Source organism: Podarcis bocagei, assembly GCF_964188305.1.
Source record: "Podarcis bocagei genome assembly, chromosome: 2".
Classification (NCBI taxonomy): domain Eukaryota; kingdom Metazoa; phylum Chordata; class Lepidosauria; order Squamata; family Lacertidae; genus Podarcis; species Podarcis bocagei.
The window spans coordinates 27,922,805-27,944,645 of record NC_138126.1 but is presented as its reverse complement, the minus strand read 5'-3'; the positions used below and the strand labels follow the sequence as shown (position 1 = coordinate 27,944,645).

General features: G+C 43.5%; 1 protein-coding gene and 1 long non-coding RNA gene across 9 annotated transcripts in view; both read left to right on the top strand.

The window, feature by feature from the left end:
• The window catches only part of FHIT (fragile histidine triad diadenosine triphosphatase), a 1,070,670-nt gene that overhangs the window by 486,109 nt on the left and 562,720 nt on the right, over positions 1-21,841 (top strand). The window lies entirely within an intron of this gene.
• Positions 5,590-16,174, top strand: LOC308581707. Its single transcript, XR_014005198.1, has 4 exons — positions 5,590-6,741; positions 7,532-7,607; positions 8,954-9,109; positions 15,836-16,174. It is a non-coding gene; the product is annotated as an uncharacterized lncRNA (long non-coding RNA).

The window sequence follows — 21,841 nt, the reverse complement described above, 5'->3', positions numbered from 1 at the left end:
GTCAGCTTGATTGATAGAGAGAGGAGGAGAGGCACTTAAAAGGGACACGCTCCCCCCCCCCAGCTCTTGCATATTCTTCCGCCGCATCTCCTGGAACCTTTAAAACTTTGTTCAGATGAAATTAAGTTGGATCTGCAATTCTGCTTGCCTGCACAAGAACTTGCTCTGCGCTGTGGTCAGAGTGATAAGTAGTGATGCTTCTCATTATCCCTTTCCCCCTCTCTCCTGCAGAAGTAACATTGATTAAGACTAGACATTACATTTAGGATATGCACACAGAAATTGCTTTTTTCATGTCCCTCTGGAAGCCTGCGGGCAAAAAAAAAAGGAGCATTTTGTATTTCTCAACTTGATTACCTTTCTGCAGTCTTTGTCAGATAAACTGCCGTCGGAAACCTGCTATGTTGTAAAAATGAACAGGGACATTTTTTTTAAAGTGATACAAATTAAAGCAAACAAACAGCATAGGCCATCTACGAATAAGAAAATGCCATCTGAACCAGGGATCTACACTGCAGCTGAGCATTGTTGATGGCTAACAGCTCATTTTTATTGTGGCTTATGACCACGATTTCCCCATTTCCATTTGTAGTTCTCCATCCTGCTTGCCTGTCCTTTTTCGTTCCAGGTTTATGTCATCTTCTGCAGCGCCGCCTTTTCAATTTCACCGAATTTCAGCTTTCTTCTCATGATTACAATTGTTTCCCAGCTTCTTCAGCAGGAGCAGGACCATCTTTCTTGCACGGCCTGCAGCGATGTAGAATTGTGCTGAGAATTATCCAGTTCCAATTTTCAAGTGTGTGTGTGTGTGTGTGTGTGTACAAGTTCACATCTCAATCTTTGCCGAAGACACCTAATCCAAATTGGCCTACCGATTGTCTACTACAGTGAGGGCAGTATACATATTCTAGGGCTCCCATATGCCTGGATTTTCCTGGACATTACCGGGATTTCAAAGGCAGAATTCACACCCCGGGGAAATTTCTGAAAGGCAGTGCTTTGTCCTGGATCTTAGGAAAGACAATTTTCAGTGTGTCCTGGTTTTTTACTTTTGAAACATGGCAGCCCTAACATAGTCTATGTTTCCATCTCAGCAGTTACAGCCTATGTGCAGGCTTCTGACTCAACCAGCTAACAAGGCCTAATTCAGTGGCCACTGTATGCAGTTTTACATATATATGTGGTACCTGGGAATGTAACCCCTGCATAAGTAGGGAGATGTCTGTACGAAGAAAGTAGAAATTTGTAAAAACGATATAATCAGAATAAAATGTTCATTGGAGTTTTTAAAAGTCTTCAATAGACCTTAGAGATTCAGAAACAGCAATTTTTATTCATTTATTTATTTTGAATTTACACACACCTTCCCCTAGTACATGCTGGAGAACTGCATTGCAAAATTCAGAGACGTGCAAATTTCAAAGAATGGTAGTGTTCCATCTATTCCAGCTGTGTCCCCCCCCCAGGAAGTGTAAATTAGATAGGTCCATCTTTAAATGCAAACTGAAGCAAGTTTCTCCTCTGTCCCCATTCCTTGTTATTGTTTAGTCGATTAGTCATGTCCGACTCTTTGTGACCCCATGGACCAGAGCACGCCAGGCACTCCTGTCTTCCACTGCCTCCCGCAGCTTGGTCAAACTTATGTTGGTAGCTTCAAAAACACGGTCCAACCATCTCATCCTCTGTCGTCCCCTTCTCCTTGTGCCCTCCATCTTTCCCAACATCAGGGTCTTTTCTAGGGAATCTTCTCTTCTCATGAGGTGGCCAAAGTATTGGAGCCTCAGCTTCACAATCTGTCCTTCCAGTGAACACTCAGGGCTGATTTTCTTAAGAATGGAGAGGTTTGATCTTCTTGCAGTCCATGGGACTCTCCAGAGTCTCCTCCAGCACCAGAATTCAAAAGCATCAATTCTTCGGTGATCAGCCTTCTTTATGGTCCAGCTCTTGCTTGAATATCACAAACTACACATCATTCAGATTTCCTATTTATATTACTTCTGTGCAGGGAATTTCCTTTTGTTTGATGTGCTCCCGAGTCAGGGGCATCTCTACCAATGGGATACTCAGGACTGCAGTGTCATTTATAAATTCTGTACATTGAAAACGACATTGGTTTCTCAAAGGAGGATACTGGCATATTAAGTTCAGAAACCCCCCTTTTTTCTTTTCTTTTTGGCAGGTAGCTACTGAGTAAATAGCAGCCGACTACCTTTCTCCATTGCCAATCACTTTTCAAATAACATTTCATATTCTGTGTGGCGCTCTTAGTCCATCTGCCTGCTCCCACTGGCTTGTGGAAAACTGCCTTTCACCCACTGTGTTAAATCAGCTGGCTCCTGGGGTTACTTCTAAGGTGTTGATTCAGAGCAGCGTGAGCAGCTGGCCTGGACGGAGCTTTTACAAAAGCAGAAATATCTTATCCTGGTGCCCAGGTAAGGTCAACACAGAGGCCACCTTTGATGCTAAAGAAGTAGCTCACTTTAGATTAAACAAAAGGAAGCACTTGGCTCTTTACTGCTGGAGGCAACAAAGATAAGTAGTTGTGAACCAGAGGGTGCTGGATGGCACACAGAAATTCAGTGCCTAGCTTAAAACATAGCCCCCAACATTTCTCCGATGAAAATAGAGATGTCTTATTCCATTCCCTCTGACATTTCTCCAATGGAAATAGGGAAAAGCGGGACATTCTGGGATAAAATCAGAAACCAGACCGGCTTCTTCAAATCCGGGAGTGTCCCTGGAAAATAGGGACATTTGAAGGGTCTGCTTAAAATTGCAGGCCTTGTTATTTTGTGTGCATCTGCTGTTGGTACAAAAGAAACCGAGAAGCAGTTACCATGCACATTCATGAACACACCCACTTCTACTTTTACATCCACAAAGGTACGGCTGTGCTACTGTTGTGCCTTGGCCTTCCTTAAAAGTAAATAAATAGTTCCAAAGAGTTATTGCCATTGCTATTATTATGATTAATTTCAAGATTCGCTTCCTATTTTCTTGCCAGAGCCAGGGATTTGCAGGGTAATTGCAGCAAGGAGGAGAACCACAACAAAAAGGCCGAACCCCTCCCTGAGGCGAACAATTTGAGCAACAAAAGACAAGCATCTCGCCCTTTGGTGTACAGCTCTTAGCCTTTGCAGCTGTCTTTCTCTCATCCCTCACTCACGTCCCCTTCTCTCCCTTCAGGGAGCAACTTTTGACCTTTTTAACTGCGCCATGGTTGGCCTTTTCTTCTAGGCTTCCCTGGCCTCCTCCAGGGCTATTAGCCTTTAGAATGGTGCTACTCGGGGAGCACAGAACGGAAAGGTGCCAGAGCAGGGAACAAACAGGAAGGCAGCCCTTCCAACTCTTTTCAGCTACCCGGCTCACTTGCAAAAAGATAAAGGGGAGCAGGGAAAGAGAGAATTTTCTACACAAATCAAAGTCTGCGTAAAAAGGTGGTCTGTCGCAAAGCCCTTAGCTTTGTGCTATCCCGAGAAAGGAGGTCTTCAGTCTAACCAGTGGCGCCAACTTGGGCCCCCAATTGTGGGAGCCCAGTGGCGCACACACAAAGTGACGTCATGATGCTATATCATGCGCATGTGCGTGCGCGCGCACACACACACACACACACTGCTTGGTCTCTGCCTGCCACCGCCACCCGCTGCCTTGCCTCCGTTGGCTTTCTGGCGCTGAGGCAGCAGCAACTGGGCCAGGGCCTCTGCCTCCACTTCAGGGCCTCTATTGGGGCCTGCTACGGCCGTAGACATGCTTAGGCACCCACAGTGGAAATTTTGTGGGTCCTGAGGCACTCAGGGGCCCCCCAGAGGTGGCAGCTATGATTCTAACCACTGGGTTTGAAAGTCGTAGTTATATTATAGACTAAAACTTAAAACAACAGACAAGGGCCTGGTCTGCACATCATGCTAAGCCAAACCATAGTTTGGTGTGAACACAGTAGCACACAGGCTCTGGGATCATGGCCACTTTGCTCCTCCCTGGTTGTTCTGGCACATCGCTGAGCTAAGCCATCATTTGACATAAGAGTATCTTTTGAACCCCGGTTCATGGTTTCCTTCTCCCAGACAAACCATGAGTCATAAACTCTGGGGCAAAGCCCTCCCATCAATGCCCGTCCTAAGACACAGTGCCATCAACAGGGTCTTTCAAGAGGGCTTTTGAGGTAAAGAATGACAGCTGCTGAATTCTACTGCTGCCACCTCCAAACATAGAAACATAAGATCTGCCTTGCATTGAGTTAGGCTATTGGTCCATCTGGCTCAGTAACTTTGCAGGCAGTAACTTTGCACAAGAAAGTCTGCTTACAAGTAAGGAGGGCTGGGTGGTCAGCTGGTTGGGGAAGAGAGAGGGTGGGGCTTGGGAAGACAGTTGCGCCAGCTCTCCATCACAGACTGAAGCTTCCTCTTCCCTTGCTTGGCTGTGTGTCGTGACCTGCCCTGACACCCCCAGTTGTTGAAGAGGAGAGGTGTTCGGGTGTACAGACTTGTGAGGGAAAGCACCTTCTTGAATCCCACAGAGAGAAGATTTAGTGACACGTGCAAGTTTCTACCTGTGTTGTTAGGCCAGACAATTCTGTGCACAGGGCTCATTCTGTGTGCAAAGCACCGTTCCTCTTTGTTTCCCATAATCAAAGTTCACCCTTGTCAGCGCAAAATAAGGCCAGAGGGATACCGTAGTTTTTTGTATTGTGAAATTGCTGTAAGATGCTTCGTCAGAAGCAATTCATAAATGAAATAACAGTTTCAGTAACAACAACAACATTTTATGCTCTGTTATGATTGTTAGTATCTTCGCTCACAGTCAGAGGTACCTGGCCTCCCCCGAGGCAATTGAGCGAGATACTGTGTTTACCGTCCGTCTGCGTCCCCCGGCAGGCTAGGTAAACAAACCCGGCGATTCTTCTCATTAGACGTGAGATAGAACACACCCTCTGCTTCTCTGCTTCTCTCTCCCTCCCTGCATTCTCCCAGGGAGGAGAAATGAGACAGACAGGAGTCCTTTTACATGTTTTATTCCTGTCACTCAGCAGTCCATAGAAATGTGACTGTACCCTTCAGACTCCATCAGAAGAGACTCAAACTCCTCCCCTGTACTTCCAGCACAGGTCAGATGACACACTGAGCTAACATCCGGTGCTCAGTACAGAGAATAGGCTCCACCTTTTCTCCAGCAGTACAGCAGCAAACCACAACATCCTGTTTCGCATTCCAGCAATCTGGAGCTGGCTTTTGCCTTGGTGCTTTTTCCCAACAATGATCACATAAGGTGGGGGAGTAATCAATGCAGGGTGGCTGATAACACACACACACACACACACACACACACACACACACACACACACACACTCTTGAATTGATTTCTCAAGTTTCTACCTATAATTTACACGGTTTTGTTTTATTTATTTCATTTATTATGATTGTATTATACTTTTAACTTGCGATTGCAAGCCTCCTTGAGGGGTTCCACCTGAGGTTCGAAAAGTGGAATAAGGATGATTTAAAAACAGAACAAAACAAGACAAGAGCTTCCCTGTGCTCATTCAGTTAACACTGAGGATTGTCAGCGATGCTCTCCTAAAACGTAGCCCTTTTCTTTAGAAACGTGCCAGTACAGTATTCCATTTTATCTTCCTTTTATAATAATGTTAACCCTTTTGCTAAAAGCAGTGGGTGCTGCTCAGCACATGAGAGATGTTGGCATTGATGGATGTGTCTGTTTTCAGTGGTGCAACAGTGACCTAAAAATTGCCATATGTCGGTTTCCAATTAATGAAGTGTGAAGCCACAATACACACTTGATGCAGTGTCAGAAGCATAATGTTTTGTTTATTTGTTAATTGAACTGACTGAAGATGCAATAAAGCAGATTGGCTTGGTTTGGGGGGGGGGATCAGGAAATTAAAGTAAGCATCTTACTGAGGCAGGCAACCTAGCAGCACTAGATCTCCATTTATATTCACCAGCCTCCCTGGCGGATCCCGATACTTGGCCAGAGATCATGCCTGCTTTTTCAACAAGAGTCTTATAGCACTGTAAAGACCAGCACATTTTATTATGGCATGTGTTTCAACAGACTAGAGTCCATGAGTTTAATATCTAAAGAAGAATTCTACGCTCTCACAATATTAATTGTAAAACCTGAAAGTGGACTCTGACCTTTCAGTCACAAGATTGCTGTTGAAAAATTTATTTCTAGCGGAAAACAAAGTTGATCTCTGGATTAGAGAGGTTTCAGAGACATTTACTTTATCTCTGAGCCAATGAATGAAACTCTGGCTCAGATTTTAATCTAAGATATAGAGTAATCTCATTCCTTTCCCTCTCTTACCTAGTGGAAATTTTAGCTTTGTGGGGAGTGGGATACCCACTGGAACTACAACATGTATGTAAAGTGTGTTTGCTGTCTGCTTGCTGACCATCCATTCCCCAGTCCACTACAGCTTTATGGCCCTTCATCTTTGGTCTTCTTCATCTTGGAAACGGACCTGTCCACATAGCTGTTCGGGTTTGGTTACATAATGACATCAGTGAGAACAAGCAAAGCAAACTGCTTCCTGAACTATATTGCCATCACTCTGAGCCAATCAAGGATTCTTCAGTGAGCACGATGACATCACAATGCCACGCAGCCCATTCAAGTTGGGGTCATTTCAAAGTGAGGGCAATCCTTAACGCTTCCACATTACAGCTTATCATGTTGCTTGTCTTAAATTGCTGCCGTGAAGTTCCTCCAGATACAGTGGTACCTCGGGTTACATACGCTTCAGTTTACATATGCTTCAGGTTACAGACTCCGCTAGCCCAGAAATAGTACCTCGTGTTAAGAACTTTGCTTCAGGATGAGAACAGAAATCGTGCTTCGGTGGCACAGCGGCAGCAGGAGGCCCCATTAGCTAAAGTGGTGCTTCAGGTTAAGAACAGTTTCAGGTTAAGTACGGCCTCCGGAACGAATTAAGTACTTAACCCGAGGTACCACTGTACTGAACTTTACTGTATTTCCCAGTATTTTAAAACAATTCCTTCTTGCGCAGTCCTTTTTCCTGCTTGCCTTTTCTTTCATGCAACAGTTCGTGATGTTCCCAGAGGCTTGGAAAGAGGAGGCTGGACAAAATACAGCTTTTGCCTCACTTGGTTGTTAGGTTGCTCGCTCCTCTTTTTGTTCCTTCATTTTATCTTGCAATTTATGGGAGATTCCCACTCCATGTCTGCATTTGTGTCCTGTCCACCTGAAAACAGAATAGTTTTAGCCAACCGGGAAGGAATTACGCTCGTATTTGTATCATTGCTTGACTCTGCCTTTGTAGCTTTTAGATTGCTGATGAAATCATGCAAATCACAATTAATTGCCCCTCAGCAAAAGCACAGAAATTTGCTAAAGGACCATCAGTCAAAAAATCTTAAAGCACATTAAACCATATGGTAATTCCAAGAGAGAGGGAGAGGGGGGAGGAAATACTATTATGGGATTCTGTAAAGGCTGGCAATGCTTTGAAATGAAAACTCTGTATGTTTTGCCTCTTTTATTTATGCAGCAGAAGACAGTTTGAAGTTCTGCTAGGGCTGGAACATGGTAGTGAATATTTCAGCTCTATTTCTGCAATTGATTTTGTGAGTAATTTTCAAATATTAATAAACTTAGTTAATACACTTCATAAAATTTACAGCATATGTGCAGTATGCGGAGACTTGCTGACCTAATGGGGAAACAAATTCCGATCCCAACTTTTAAAGTAATGCAGTTCTTTTACTGCTCTCTGTTAGGTCTGGCAGCTTCTAGAGACTTTAATTCTTTCAGCGTTTTCTACCTCTGATAGTTCTCCAGTAACAGACATTAACATGATGGAAAATGGGACGAACTTTGTATAATTTATGGCACTGTGGTGAAGAAGAGATTTTAGTTTGGGAAAAAAAATTTCATATGAAGGATAATGCTTCCTCTACCCACCCCAGTAGCTTGTCCTCATATTAGTGTCATGCCATTCTCTTTCAAACTATTAGCAAAATTCCAGCTTTAAGAGTTAAGAGTTCGTTCGTGACATCACATTTGCCCAGTGTCACCTTGGATCTCTCTGCTATGAAAAATCACCAGCATTTTGTGCAAATTTCTCCTAATACGCACATTCTTTGTGCAATTTTGTTTAATGTACACTTTTTTGCTAAGCAATTTCCTCAGTTCATTTTTGTGTGTTATTTTCATGAATATATGCATTTTAATGCCTTTTACTCTGGTGCGTGCAATTTTGTATGCATTACTTGACTGGTGAAAGGCACTGAAAAATTCAGAAAATTGCAGATTTCAAAGTACAGCTGTGTTCCAGTTCATGTACTGTTTTGAACAGTGCAAATTGGGTAAGTTTGCTTTTAAATGCAAACAGAATCAAATTTCTCCCCCATCCCTAGTTAAGATAAATTATACGTATTTTAGACGTGAGTCCAGAGTTTCAGGGATATACTACATAAGTATAGGGTATTAAACAGCATGCTAGTACTAGTTGTACCTCTTAAAAAGACCCAGCAGGGAATTCCCCTGTCTTCCTATGACCACATTGTGGGTGGGAAGGGGTTAACCTTTCCCACCTTTGTCACACATACCTCAGAAATCCCCTACCCTGATACCTTGTCCACACCCTGAAATCTTCCTCTGCTGGAGCAGAGAAACACATGTTCACTTTCAGCACAGACAGGTAGATCAGGATTGACTGTGGGCAAAAAAATAAATAAATGCAACCATGATGGTTTATCTTTGTTTTGTAAATGGTGTCTCTTGGTGGTTTCCTGCCCTATGGTACTGGATGCTTAGCCTACAATAGGGAGAGGAGCTGTTATCTATCGTGCTGGGATAGATAAGCAGCTAATCTTCCAGCAGACAAAAACCAAAACCACACTGAAAATTTGTTTGTATTGGAATTACTTGAAGCTCAATTACAGCAATAAGTTGTTTTTCTCCCCCTCAGGTTGCCGCTCTGAACCAAGAGCTGCATTTATTCCACAGCGCAATGTCCATAGGGTACCATTAGTTCAGGTTAAGAGGGAACAAGGAAGACTTATTTGAGAAGATAAAATTGGATGTGACCTTGCAATTCCAAACAGGAAAGCTCTAAAATATTCAGGTAATTGGAAGTTTGGATAAACAAAAGAGAGGATTCCGTACAGTGACAGAGATGAAACATATAGGGCGAAAAATGCCAATGGATGAAAGTCTGCCGGTTGGAGTTTGAATAATGGAAATTCCATGGTAGATCCTTCCGTTCAAAGCATTGATTTAGGGTTGATAAGCAAATAACCATTAAAGAAGCATACAGTCATACCTTGGGATAAATACGCTTTAGGTTGAGCGCTTTCGGGTTGCGCTTTGCGGCGACCCGGAAGTAATGGAGTGCGTTACTTCCAGGTTTCGCCGCTCGTGCATGCACAGACGGTCAAAATGACGTCACGCGCATGCGTGGAAGCGGCGAAACGCGACCCGCTCACGCACAGATGCGCTGTCGCGTCTTACGTTCTGTTCGGGATGCGAACGGGGCTCCAGAATGGATACTGTTCGCATCCTGAGGTACCACTGTAGTTGGTTTACTTGCAGTTTGGTAGCCATGTTGTTTTAAAAAATTACATTGGAGTTTAGAGACTAGAGGTGTGGTGGTGGTAATGACAACAATGGCAGCAACAACAACAACAACAACAACAACAACAACAAAAAATATATTTCTATCCTGCCTTTCTTGATACAAATTCTCCCTAGGCAATGTACAAATTCCAATGCATTTTTTTTAAAAGCACACAATGGAAAAAATAAAACAGGTAGCAACAGTGATGGAGGAGGCATCCAGATAGGGACCATGGTTTCAGCCAGGGGTGGGGAACCCACGACCTTTCAAATATTGTTGGAGATCAGCCCAACCAGCATGGCCGATGCTCAGGCTTGATGAAAGTTGTCATCCAACAAGTGGAGGCACACCAGCCAGGCTGCATCTGGCTTCCCTGGGGTCAGTGCTGCCCCTTTTTCCTCAGCCACGGCTCCCTTTCTAGTGCTTGTGCTGCTCAACTCACCCCCTCTTTTGTCTCATTGTGGCTTCCTCTTTGACTCTGTGTATTGCGGGTTGTTTTTTGGCAACCTTTTGAATTAGTTTTTTTTTTTAAGAAGAACTTTTATCATAAGAAACAAGCAATACTCCCAAAATAACATATCCAGCATACACACATCTAAATGGAATATCCATGTATCACAATGGTTGATAACATCAAATCCTGAGTGCGGAAGAGTAGTTGTAGTTTTAAATTGCATCTCTCCCCCCCCCCCTTCTCTGACATTTAGGCCATCTTCAGGACTATCCTTAAAAAGTAGCTTCTCGCCACTTCTGACACCAAATTGTCAGAGAAATATCAGGGCCTGGAATGGCCAACAGAACCCAAACAAGAATTGTCAGCCAGACAGGACATCTTTTTCAAAAGCATTGCAGTGCGGTGAGACCCAAGACCCCAAGTGAGGGAGTGACCCACACCCAAGTCTTTCAAACAGCAGTATTTTGACACTTTTCAAGCAAAGAGGAAGCAAAAGGGTAGTTATATCCACATATGGCAATGCCTCCTTTTACCAGCTGTTACTAGTTTAATCACAAGGCAGACTTTTCCTTACCTTTCCCTCCCTACTGCTTCCCCCATAGTTATAGCAATAGCTCCTGCTTTTCTCAAGGTTCTCTTACAAACACAACCTTCACATTCCCAACCTGGCCACAGTGATCCATGCGACGGTCACCTCCAGGCTTGACTACAGTAATTCACTCTACGTGGGGCTGCCCTTGAAGCTGTCCCAGAAACTCCAGCGGGTGCAGAATGCTGCAGCGAGGCTTCTCACGGGGTCTCTGCCATGGGGGCATATTCACCCAGTGCTTTTCCAGCTGCACTGGCTCCCGGTGGAGTACAGGGTCAGATTTAAGGTGCTGGTTTTGACCTTTAAAGCCCTTCACGGCCTAGGACCCTCGTACCTACAGGACCGCCTCTCCTGGTATGCCCCACGGAGAGCCTCAAGGTCCATAAATAGCAACACCCTAGTGGTCCTGGGCCCTAAGGAAGTTAGATTAGCTTCAACCAGAGCCAGGGCCTTTTCAACTCTGGCTCCGGCCTGGTGGAACACTCTGCCTCATGAGACCAGGGCCCTTCGGGATCTGATTTCTTTCCGGAGGGCCTGTAAGACAGAGTTGTTCCGCCTGCCCTTTGGCTTGGAGCCAATTTGATTCCCTCCCCCTCTTTCTTTTTCCATTTTCCTTTCTCCTGTGATGAGGCTGCATTTTAATTTTTTAATGTTTCATTATTTTAATTGTTGTATTTTAATCTTGTTTTTAAGTTGTATTCATTCAACTTGTTTTTATTATTGCTTGTTAGCCGCCCTGAGCCCGGCCTTGGCTGGGGAGGGCGGGGTATAAATAAAAAACTATTATTATTATTATTATTATTATTATTATTATTATTATTATTATTATTATTCCAATCATCACTTGCTCAGCCCTCCTCTCATGCACTTCAGCTTTTATCCTGTAATTTCTCTAACTGTATCTCCTAGCTCCGGACAACTGTTACGAATCTGAATGAACCGCTTATGAGTCCCATCTCTATGTACGTACCTGAGTGGGACTTGTTTCTCACCATCTCCCCAATTAACAAAATGGGTGGGGGAATCACGCCAAGAGGTTGAAAACCAAATCTCTTGCCTTTGGGTTTCTTGGTCCTTTGAGTGCCTTAAGGTTACACATTTGTCTCTCCATTATTGCCATGTCTCAAAGTTTGGAGTACCAGTTCTGGATAGTCATTCTAGAAGAATCCCCCCCCCCCCGTGTGATAATCAAATGCGGTACCACAAGCAAAAAAACCCTAATCCAGTCCTTAGAAGGTGCTTCTGCATTATCAAAAGAAAAACAAGGGGCCTAGTTTTGGTATGTATGCTTGCACTTCCACTGCAAATATGGTTGAGAAGGCTACAGTTAGGACTTTTGGGTGCCACCTGGTTTCTAACTGATGGAGGGAGAAAGGTTTCCAAACAAAGGAAGGAGGCTAAATGCTTTGTGACTGTGGGATGGGGATCCTCTGGTCTCTTTACTTTGCAGTGGTAGCGGCAGTAGACCACTCAGAGCCCGTCTTTTGGTCTCCAAAAGCCAAGAGGCAAAAGGGTCTTTTGTGTGTGAAGGGATGGGTGGTGTGTGTGGGAGGATGCATGTGTGAAACAGAGAACGAATAGATGAATAGGGTGCAAGCTTGTATGTATGAGTGGGTGACTGGTGTGTGTGTTTGGAAAACGAATGGATGGGTGGGTGATGAATGATTGGGGTGCCTGGGTGTATGCAAATTTGTGTGCGAGTGTGTGTGGATGGAGTATGAGTGAGTGGGAGAGTGTGGAATGATAACAATATTGGGAAAGAAAGAGTGGAGTATAGCTCTGGTCCTGCCCATCACAGATCTACTCCTCTAGACAGATTGTGGCCAAAGATTGCGGTCATAAGATTCTCCACCATAATTGTGATTGACTCCCCACGCTCTCTTCCCTCTCCCACTGCCATTTATTTAAAAATATATATATTATTATTTAATGAGCAAGGGCTAATGGTGTGATTAGTATTATGTCTGGTTTGACCCTACATGGTGGAGAAATTTATGGGAATGTGTGGTACCTCCCCAAAAAATTTCACTGGTCCTATTGAAACTCTTGGAGTGCTTCTCCCCCCTCAAAATTTCCCAGACATTTTGGTATAAGCAAAATCCAGGAGCGAACCAAGTAGTGTACATGAGTCCTCCCTCTCTTGCCTCCAAGTAATAATGTTGCTGAATATTGAATTCCCCCTGTCCCCGTATCTCAAAATTCCTTAGATGTGTTTTACTTGAGGAGTTTAGCTTCAGGCTCAGGAGTAAATAAGGTAGTGGATACTAAGAGACATCAAACAACGCTGAAAAACTGTGCATTAAAAAGCAATAGCCTGCCGCGAAAGAGACCCAAGTTCAAATGCAAACTTGTTTCAACAAGAAGGCAGAGGTCTGAGTAGATTGCAGAGGTGAGACCTACTCCTTCCCTCGTCCCCTCCCACTTCCCTACCGCTTTCCCTGAAGGTCTGAGAACTGAGTCCTCCAGGGAACATTCTTGCCATCTAATTTATGTAATAGCCTCAGTATCAAGTACACTGAGCGGGGTTTCTTTCCTCCCTCCCTCCCCTCAAGTGTACTGAATTTGATCTCTCAGCTGGAAGAGAAAAGGCAGAGATGAAGGCAAACTAAGGGCATAAGAGGAGCCTGCTGGATTGGAGTCCAGCACCTTGTTGTCACAGGGGCCACCCTGTGGAAAACTCACAAGCAGGACCCTTGTGAGAGCACTCTCTTCTCCTGTGCAGTCAGAAACATGACTGCCTCTGACAGTGGAGGCAGAGCATAGCCATTATGGCTAGTAGACATTTGTGGCATTTGTACGGAGCCCCTGGTTGTCTCATGGACTATTGACCTGTACACCACTAATCCGCTGCTACCAACCAGGTCCTCTCCAGTAAATCACTTAGTCTCAGTCAGGTTCTTAAGTTAACAATGAAGATTGTAGTTTATTGCAAACACAAATAAACTTTAAATGCATTCGAAATGCTGTTACCCTTTTTACCCTCTTAGTCTTATTTTATTCTGTCTCTAACTCTTCTACCTCCCCTCACACAAGAACCTACTGTACTGTCTCTCTATTCCCATCTGTCTGCCAACTGCTTTCCCAACTGCCTTTTCCCAACCAACCAACTAACTAACTAAATCTCGAGTTAAGGCCTTCTATAAACAAGTAGGCTCCGCCTCTGGCTTTTCTATTGGTCTACCTATTAACTCTTTCTCTCCGCCTGTACAGACATTTTCCAACGAACGGGCAAACGCCACACCATTGATATAGCCTTATCCTCCATGAATTTCTTCAATTTCAAAGCCATCCAGCTAGATATGGGGAGGTGGGTAGCTCTGGTCTTCAATTTAACAGTCTGTTCTGCATTGAGAACAGAACTGTGTCTTTGTTACTTCTTCGGTTTGAAAATAAACCAGATAATGGGGAGAGGAATGTACTTTGACTATGTTTCACAGTACTTCCTCCTCCAGGAGGTTTCTTTTGAGACGACACCCCAGTTGTTAACAGCCCATTGCAGATAATTGTTCTGTTCCATTAGAAGTACTCTTGCGTTCTGATAGCCAGTACACCACACTGAGAGCCAGTGTGGTGTAGTGGTTAAGAGCGGTGGACTCGTAATCTGGGGAACCGGGTTCGCATCTCCACTCCTCCACATGCAGCTGCTGGGTGACCTTGGGCTAGTCATACTTCTTTGAAGTCTCTCAGCCTCACTCACCTCACAGAGTGTTTGTTGTGGGGGAGGAAGAGAAAGGAGAATGTGAGCCGCTTTGAGACTCCGCCGGGTAGTGATAAAGCGGGATATCAAATCCAAACTCTTCTTCTTCTTCTTCTCCCTGCCTTTAGAAAATCTTATTTGCAAAACTGATGAACAGTTTGGCAAGCCTTATGAAACTAACAGGAGCATTTGGAGACAACTGCTTATTCTAGACCTGGATCTAGAGTCCAGAGGATGGACCAGAGGATGGGGCTTTGACTAAGGATGTGCCAGGCTTACACAATGCCAATTTTAAATAAATATATATATATATATATATATATATATATATATATATATATATATATATATATATATATATTTATATATATATATATATATATATATATATATATATATATATATATATATATAACTTCCTCTCTGCCCAGAACGTTGGAGGCTATACACCACACCCCCTCAACAGTATTTATAGGAACTCAAACACTGAGATCCTGCTCTGTTCTAGTAACAAGAAGCCGAAAGCACCAGCCTGAAGATGACGAGTGAGACCTCGTCGAAACGTCGCCTAGACACCCCAACTCTTACACGGGAAGATACCCGAAAACACCAAAACACCAAAACACCAAAACCTGCATTCCTGTACCCGTGAAAATCTACGAAAGCAAATATATGTGTGTATATATATATATATATATATATATATATATATATATATGAGCCCCTCTTCCAAAAGTCAAAATATTTAAGGCAGGAATGGGAAACTTTTGTCCCTCCAGAAGTTGCTGAACTGCGACTCCCATGATCCTTAGCCATTGGTCATGCTTGCTGAGGCTGACGGGAGTGTTGTAGTTCAGCAATATCTGGAGGGCCACAGGTTCCCCACACCTGATTTAAGTGAACATCTGTTGCTCCCTTTAAAGCAGACACCTTTGGTTTTCTTTTGGTTTAAACTACTGATGTTCCTTTTTTTAGCACTTACAATTGGACTGTGCTCCAGGTTTTTCATCAGCATTGTGGTAGCTCGTGTTCTCTGGAGAGTCCTCTGTCAGAGTGCATTCTGTCTGAAGACGCGTAGAGGTATTTTTGTTCCCTTTTCACGCTGCAAACTTGCACAGCAATGTTTGACGTGAAGGAGCTTCTGGGGCTGTGACTCTGAGGAATCTATGGCGGGCAATAACTCCTGAAAATATTGTCATGTGATTTTGTGCAGCCAGTCTGTGGCTGTATAACAACAACAACAACAACAACAACAACAACAACAACAACAACAACAACAACAACAACAACAACAACAACAACTTATTTATACCCTGCCCATCTTGCTGGGCTTCCCCAGCCACTCTGGGCGGCATCCAGCAAATTATTGAAATACAATAATTCATCAAATATTAAAAGCTTCCCGAAACAGGGCTGCCTTCAGATGTCTTCAGTGTCCACAAATATTGTGATGGTATGAGCTGCTGTTGAACCACTACTTTCATTCACTGCCAGATCTCAAACGATAATCCCATGCAGACGTAGGCAAACAGATTCGAGAGCCCCAGAATAGCTATACATGAGGCTCAACTTTCTCAACTGAAGAAGAAGAAGAAGAAGAAGAAGAAGAAGAAGAAGAAGAAGAAGAAACAAATGAAAACTTGTTCCATCTGTAAACTTGTCAGGAATCTTAGGGCACAAAGGAAATGAAGAAAATAGCTTCCCTCAGTAACAACAGGAACAACAACAACAACAACAACAACAAATACATATGTTAGAGGGGCGTAGGTGTGTGTATGTGTGGTTACATAGTTCTGAAGTTGTGAATAAACCCCATGGGAATTGTGAAAAATGCTCCGTAGATTTCTGCTTTGTTTTCCTGGGCGATGTTTAACAGAGACCTTGTGAAAGGAGACAAACATGTAAATGAAGTCAACTTTGCAGACCTCTGGGATCCTTCACAGCATGAGATACTCTTAACAGATAATTAGCTGGGGCCGTTAATCAAGTTTAACAGGTGTTGAGTAATGAACCGAGACAGGGCATCTGCTGTGACCGGCCTCTCTTTCTTCCTCTAATCTGGTTAGGGAAACCGAAAGCCAATTGGAGCTCAAACTGCTTTGAAATCTGAGCCAACATTGTATTTTCCTGATGCATCCATCACTCTTGTGATCATTGAAGGATGGTGACATTCACAACAGGAGTACATAAGGAACCTGCCCAAAGTGCTAATGAATACATATTCTGCAAGTCTTGAGCCTCATATACATAACCGTTTTTTGACAGTAAGCATAGCACCACGGCATACCGCTGGTGGTTTTTAAGTTCCTGACAAGGGGTATTTATGGGATTATGTGGCACAGTGTGGGTGTAAATGTCTCTGATGCTGGGAACATTGTATCCGACCTCAAAGGTAGCCATATGCCGGAGGTGGAAAACGGGGCCAGCTCCAAGTTCGAAGGAGCCCTCCTACTAAGTAGTAGCTGTGCTCTAAGCTTTCCTGTGCAACTTTATTTCAATCCCTCCCAGTTTCCCAGAGTGATGCTATATTGGGAGCATTGTAGGAAATTAAGGTGGTGGCCACATCCAACCACCTATTGCTTTTCAAGGCACAGGGACAGATTTTTTTAAGGACCCTTCTGCGGCATTGGGACCCCATCTGCTACTGCCCAAGCAAGGCAGGTGCTGACGCCAGCACTGATAGATAACATTCTTATAACACTTTCTGAGAGCATACATATTTATTTATACCCTGCCTTTCCCCCCTGACAGAAATCAAGGCAGCTTACAGATAAAAATAAGAAGCACTAAAACGTGCTGTAGAAAAAACAACAACCACTCCACCATTAAAAACAATCAAACATGGATAGAATTAAAACTACACGCAGATATAAAATCTATTAAAACCATACCAATAATTTCAATAAAGACAGCACAGCACCAGGTTTTAGCGTGGACCTAAAACCATGCGGGGTTTTATAGGTCATAACCGGCACTTTGATTTGTGCCCGGAAACAGACCAGTAGCCAGCGGAGCTGTTGTAAAAAGGGAGTCGTATGCTCCCTATACCCAGACCCCCTCAATAATATGGCTGCAGCTCTTTGAGCTGGTTGATGTATCTGAGCACATTTCAAAGGCAGCCCCCATGTAGAGTCCATTGCAATCATCCAAATGGGATCTAACTAAGGTGTGTGCCGCAGCGACAGGAAGAATTCAGGCTTTGGAAAGTTTGTTGACAGAAATGTGATTTTGATTTTTCATATTTGCAGTCTCTCCCCTCCCCCTTTGCTTCTTATTTGGGGTTTTTACTGGTAGATACTGCTGTGCCAAAAAGAAAAAAAAATGCAAATAAATTGTGACATACTCAGGTGTCCTTTTCTTAGCCCTCTCTGTGCCCTGGCACCCACTGGCAGTCACTGAGTAGACCTGGGCATCTGAATGCCCCATAGTGGTATTAAAATTGCAATTGAATAGCCAAATGGATAGTTAGCTGCCACCATTACTGAATAGAGAGCAGTAGGACTCGACTGGAGGTTGGCTAGGAGGCCCAAGGCAAGGCAGTGGTGTGAGATAATACAGGTTGTACAGAATACTCCTGGATCGTGGGTAGGCAAACTAAGACCCAGGGGCCAGATCCGGCCCAATCACCTTCTAAATCTGGCCCTCAGACGGTCCAGGAATCAGCATGTTTTTACATGAGTAGAAGAGGGAGTAGAGGAGGGAGAAAGGTTGTTTTCTGCTGCTCCAGAGAAGCGGACACGGAGCAATGGAGCCAAACTACAAGAAAGAAGATTCCACCTAAACATTAGGAAGAACTTCCTGACAGTAAGAGCTGTTCGACAGTGGAATTTGCTGCCAAGGAGTGTGGTGGAGTCTCCTTCTTTGGAGGTCTTTAAGCAGAGGCTTGACAACCATATGTCAGGAGTGCTCTGATGGTGTTTCCTGCTTGGCAGGGGGTTGGACTCGATGGCCCTTGTGGTCTCTTCCAACTCTATGATTCTATGATTCTATGATTCTATGAATGTTGTCCTTTTATTTAAAATGCATCTCTGGGTTATTTGTGGGGCATAGGAAATCGTTCATTATTTTTTCTAAAATATAGCCCGGCCCCCCACAAAGTCTGAGGGACAGTGGACCGGCCCCCTGCTGAAAAAGTTTGCTTACCCCTGCCTTGGATCAAACAGCGCAAGCTGTACTTTAAACAAAACATTTCGTACTGTTAACAAAATGCACAGAATTGCAGGAAAATAAACAGTAAAATGTTGCTTCTATTTCCTAAACTGCCCCCCGCCCCACTTACTAATATAGGCCAGTACCTTCTCTTACATGCTACAGATCTAGATGAGCCTAAAATCTGCAACAGTCTTTTCTTCTTTCTTCCTGGAAGATGACCAACATAGATTTCAGGTAGCTTCCCCATCTTACTCCAGCTGTAGACTCAGAGTGCAGGACTTGACCTAACCTTTGTAGGTCTTTGCCTGTGAAACTGACACAGTGGCCATCACTGCATCAGGATGTTGGGCAGTGGTGAAACAAGGGTCACAAAGGTCAACCTTGGTTGTTCATTTAGGAAGGGAGAGGAAGGAATTCAGGAAGACCGCTAAGGTCTCAGGGTACAACAGAAAGTCAGCTTAAACATTTAATGCATTTTCTACACTTTATCCCTAACCTTCTCAACGCTGTGTGACCATGACCTATCTAGGTGTACTTACAAACTAGTCTAGACCATTATAACCACTAGCAGAAGAATAAGGGCAGATATACATGTACATATGGGGATCTGTTCATTGGAAAGAAGGTATACACATACAGTTTTATCAACACACCTCCATAAATTTCAGTAAAGGCTGATACCTTCCAGATAAGTGAGTTTGGGGTTTTTTTAGAAGCAGAAGAAAAGAGAAAAAAATTAAATGCTGGGCATTATCTACCCAAAGTTACGTACAATTAAGCCATATGAAAAATCTGTACGACTTAAGAGTTTTAAGGATTGAAAGTATTCCTTGAATTTATGTATGCCATATCTAGCTGTTGTTTTCTGATTTGTCTGTACTAAGACCTCAGGGCTGCAGAAGTGTGCAGAGCTAAAATCCAGTGCAAGTGAGCAGTAACTTGTGATTCTGACTGAGCTAAGGCAATGTCTAAGTGCACACCGCCTCCAGAATTCTCTGGCCAAGTAATCAAGGACTGTTGATTCAAGACTAGCTTTGAATTGGCAGCCTGTGAAACCCAAATTGTCTGTATTCCATAACAATGTAAATGAGCCTTCAGAATTTCCTTGGGTATGTTTCTGCTGGATGTTTGCATGTTTCACATTTTATTAGCACAGAGATAAATAGTCCAGTAGTTTTCTCTCGTAAACTCAGTGGTTGCTCAGTTAGCAAAGTATAAGGTAAACAGTATAAGCAATGTGTGTTGTCTTGCCTATGCAGGGAACCATTATCTTCTGATAGAAACAAATATCTCCTGCTAGGAAGCATTGGTGTCATGCACCGAGTGCATTCTAGCAACACAATCTGTGATGGACCGTTATTACTGTTGGGCCAATGTGAAGCTGAACAGGAGAGGGAACAGGAAAAGAGAGAAACTTTTGATTATACAGATAAAAAAATAAAGTGTACAAATCCACATCCTTACTACACTGAAATTTATTTTTAGTATCTAGATGTGGATCACAGTTTGCACATAGACAAGAATGAAATTGGCATGGGGTTATCCAGCGGCAAATTGTACTTCTCTAGAGCAGGGGTAGCCAACCTGGGCATCTCCGGATATTGTTAAGACTCATCAACTCTGCAGATTACACCAAGCTGGGAGGGGTAGCTAATGCCACAGAAGACAGAATTGGGATTCAAGGTGACCTTAACAGATTGGAGAACTGGGCCCAAACTAACAGAATGAACTTCAATAGGGACAGATTTAAGGTTCTACATTCAGGCAGGAAGAACCAGTTGCAGCAATGTAAGATGGGGGGACATCTGGTTTGCCAGCAGTACAGAAAAGGATCTAGGGGTCTTAGTAGACCACAAGCTTAACATGAGTCCACAGTGTGATGCAGCAGCCAAAAAGCTACTGCTATTCTAGGCTGCATGAACAGAAGTCTAGTGTCCCAATCAAGGGAAGTAATAGTCCCACACTATTCTGCCTTGGTCAGACCACACCTGGAATAGTGTGTCTAGTTCTGAGCGCTGCTTTCCTTTTGGGAGAAGACAGGGGCAAAGTAGGGGTTCAGCAGTTCTGCATTTCTCCATGCAGAGGACCTACTACAGTAGAACCTAGACTTAGCACTGCCCCTACTCGCGAACAATTGACTCACGACCGCGGCAAACCCGGAAGTAAATACTGGGCTTGCCGCAATTTGTGCATGCAAAGAAGCAGCTGCCACTGTCTGCACATGCGCAGAACGGCGCTGCCACCAAATGCGCATGCGCACAATGGCGCTTCTCCCGTTCGACTCACGAACGGACCTCCGGAACGGATTCCGTACATGAGTAGAGGTTCCACTGTACTTCCTTGTTCTTCCACTTGAATCGAAGACAGATGAAGAAACATTAAAAAATTATTTTTAACCTCTTTTGCAAGCCAGAGGGTGACAAAAGAGTTTGTGAGTGGAGAGGGACACCTTTGTCATCCTTTGGACCCCTTGGAAAACTTAAGAAATCTGCTGCACCTGGAGCTGAGTGTGGAGAGTGCAGCTGAATGGGACACAACTGTGGGCAGCCTGAGGAAATACCATTCCCACCTTGGGCCTGTCCCTGAAAAGCAAGTCTAGAGTCAGAGACTAGGGGTGATGTCTGCTGCTTCCAGATCTCTTCTCATTGCAAGGTATGAGATTTTGTGGATGAGCTGAGAGTTTGTTTGGACCCTGGGTGAAAACCTGGAAGCTGAGACAGAAGGTATGTCAGAAGGAAAATTAATTGGTGTTATATAGACACACACACACACACACACACACACACACACACACACCACAAATACACAAAACACAACACAACCACAACAAACACGTGTGTGTATCTTTGTATTCATATAACATTTTTTATATGTAACTGTATTTTTGTAACATTTTGTTTATGTTGTCTGTTGTTCTTTCAGTTTTTTGTGCACCACTTAGATGCATTTTTAAAAGTGGTATAGAAATTAAATAATCAAATCAAATCAATAATCAAAGACGATCATATATATGAAAATGTTGCTTATACTCCCAAGTAAGCAATCAGCCTTAGGTAGCTTATTTTGTTGCCTTTCCCAGAGTAACATTTGAGGCATAACAGCTGAGTATGCATTTACTCCTGTGTTAATTTCAGAAAGGTTAGCTGTTTCACGAGTCTATCTGTGTGTTTTTATTAAGGACATATTATTTTTCCTAGAGGGAGCCGTTCCCATCAATTTATGCACATTAAAACACCTAGTAAACCTCCTTAGGAAATCTTTTACTATGCATACCAAGTACCGTATTTTTCGCTCTATAACACGCAGATTTTTTCTCCTAAAAAGGAAGGGGAAATGTCTGTGCGTGTT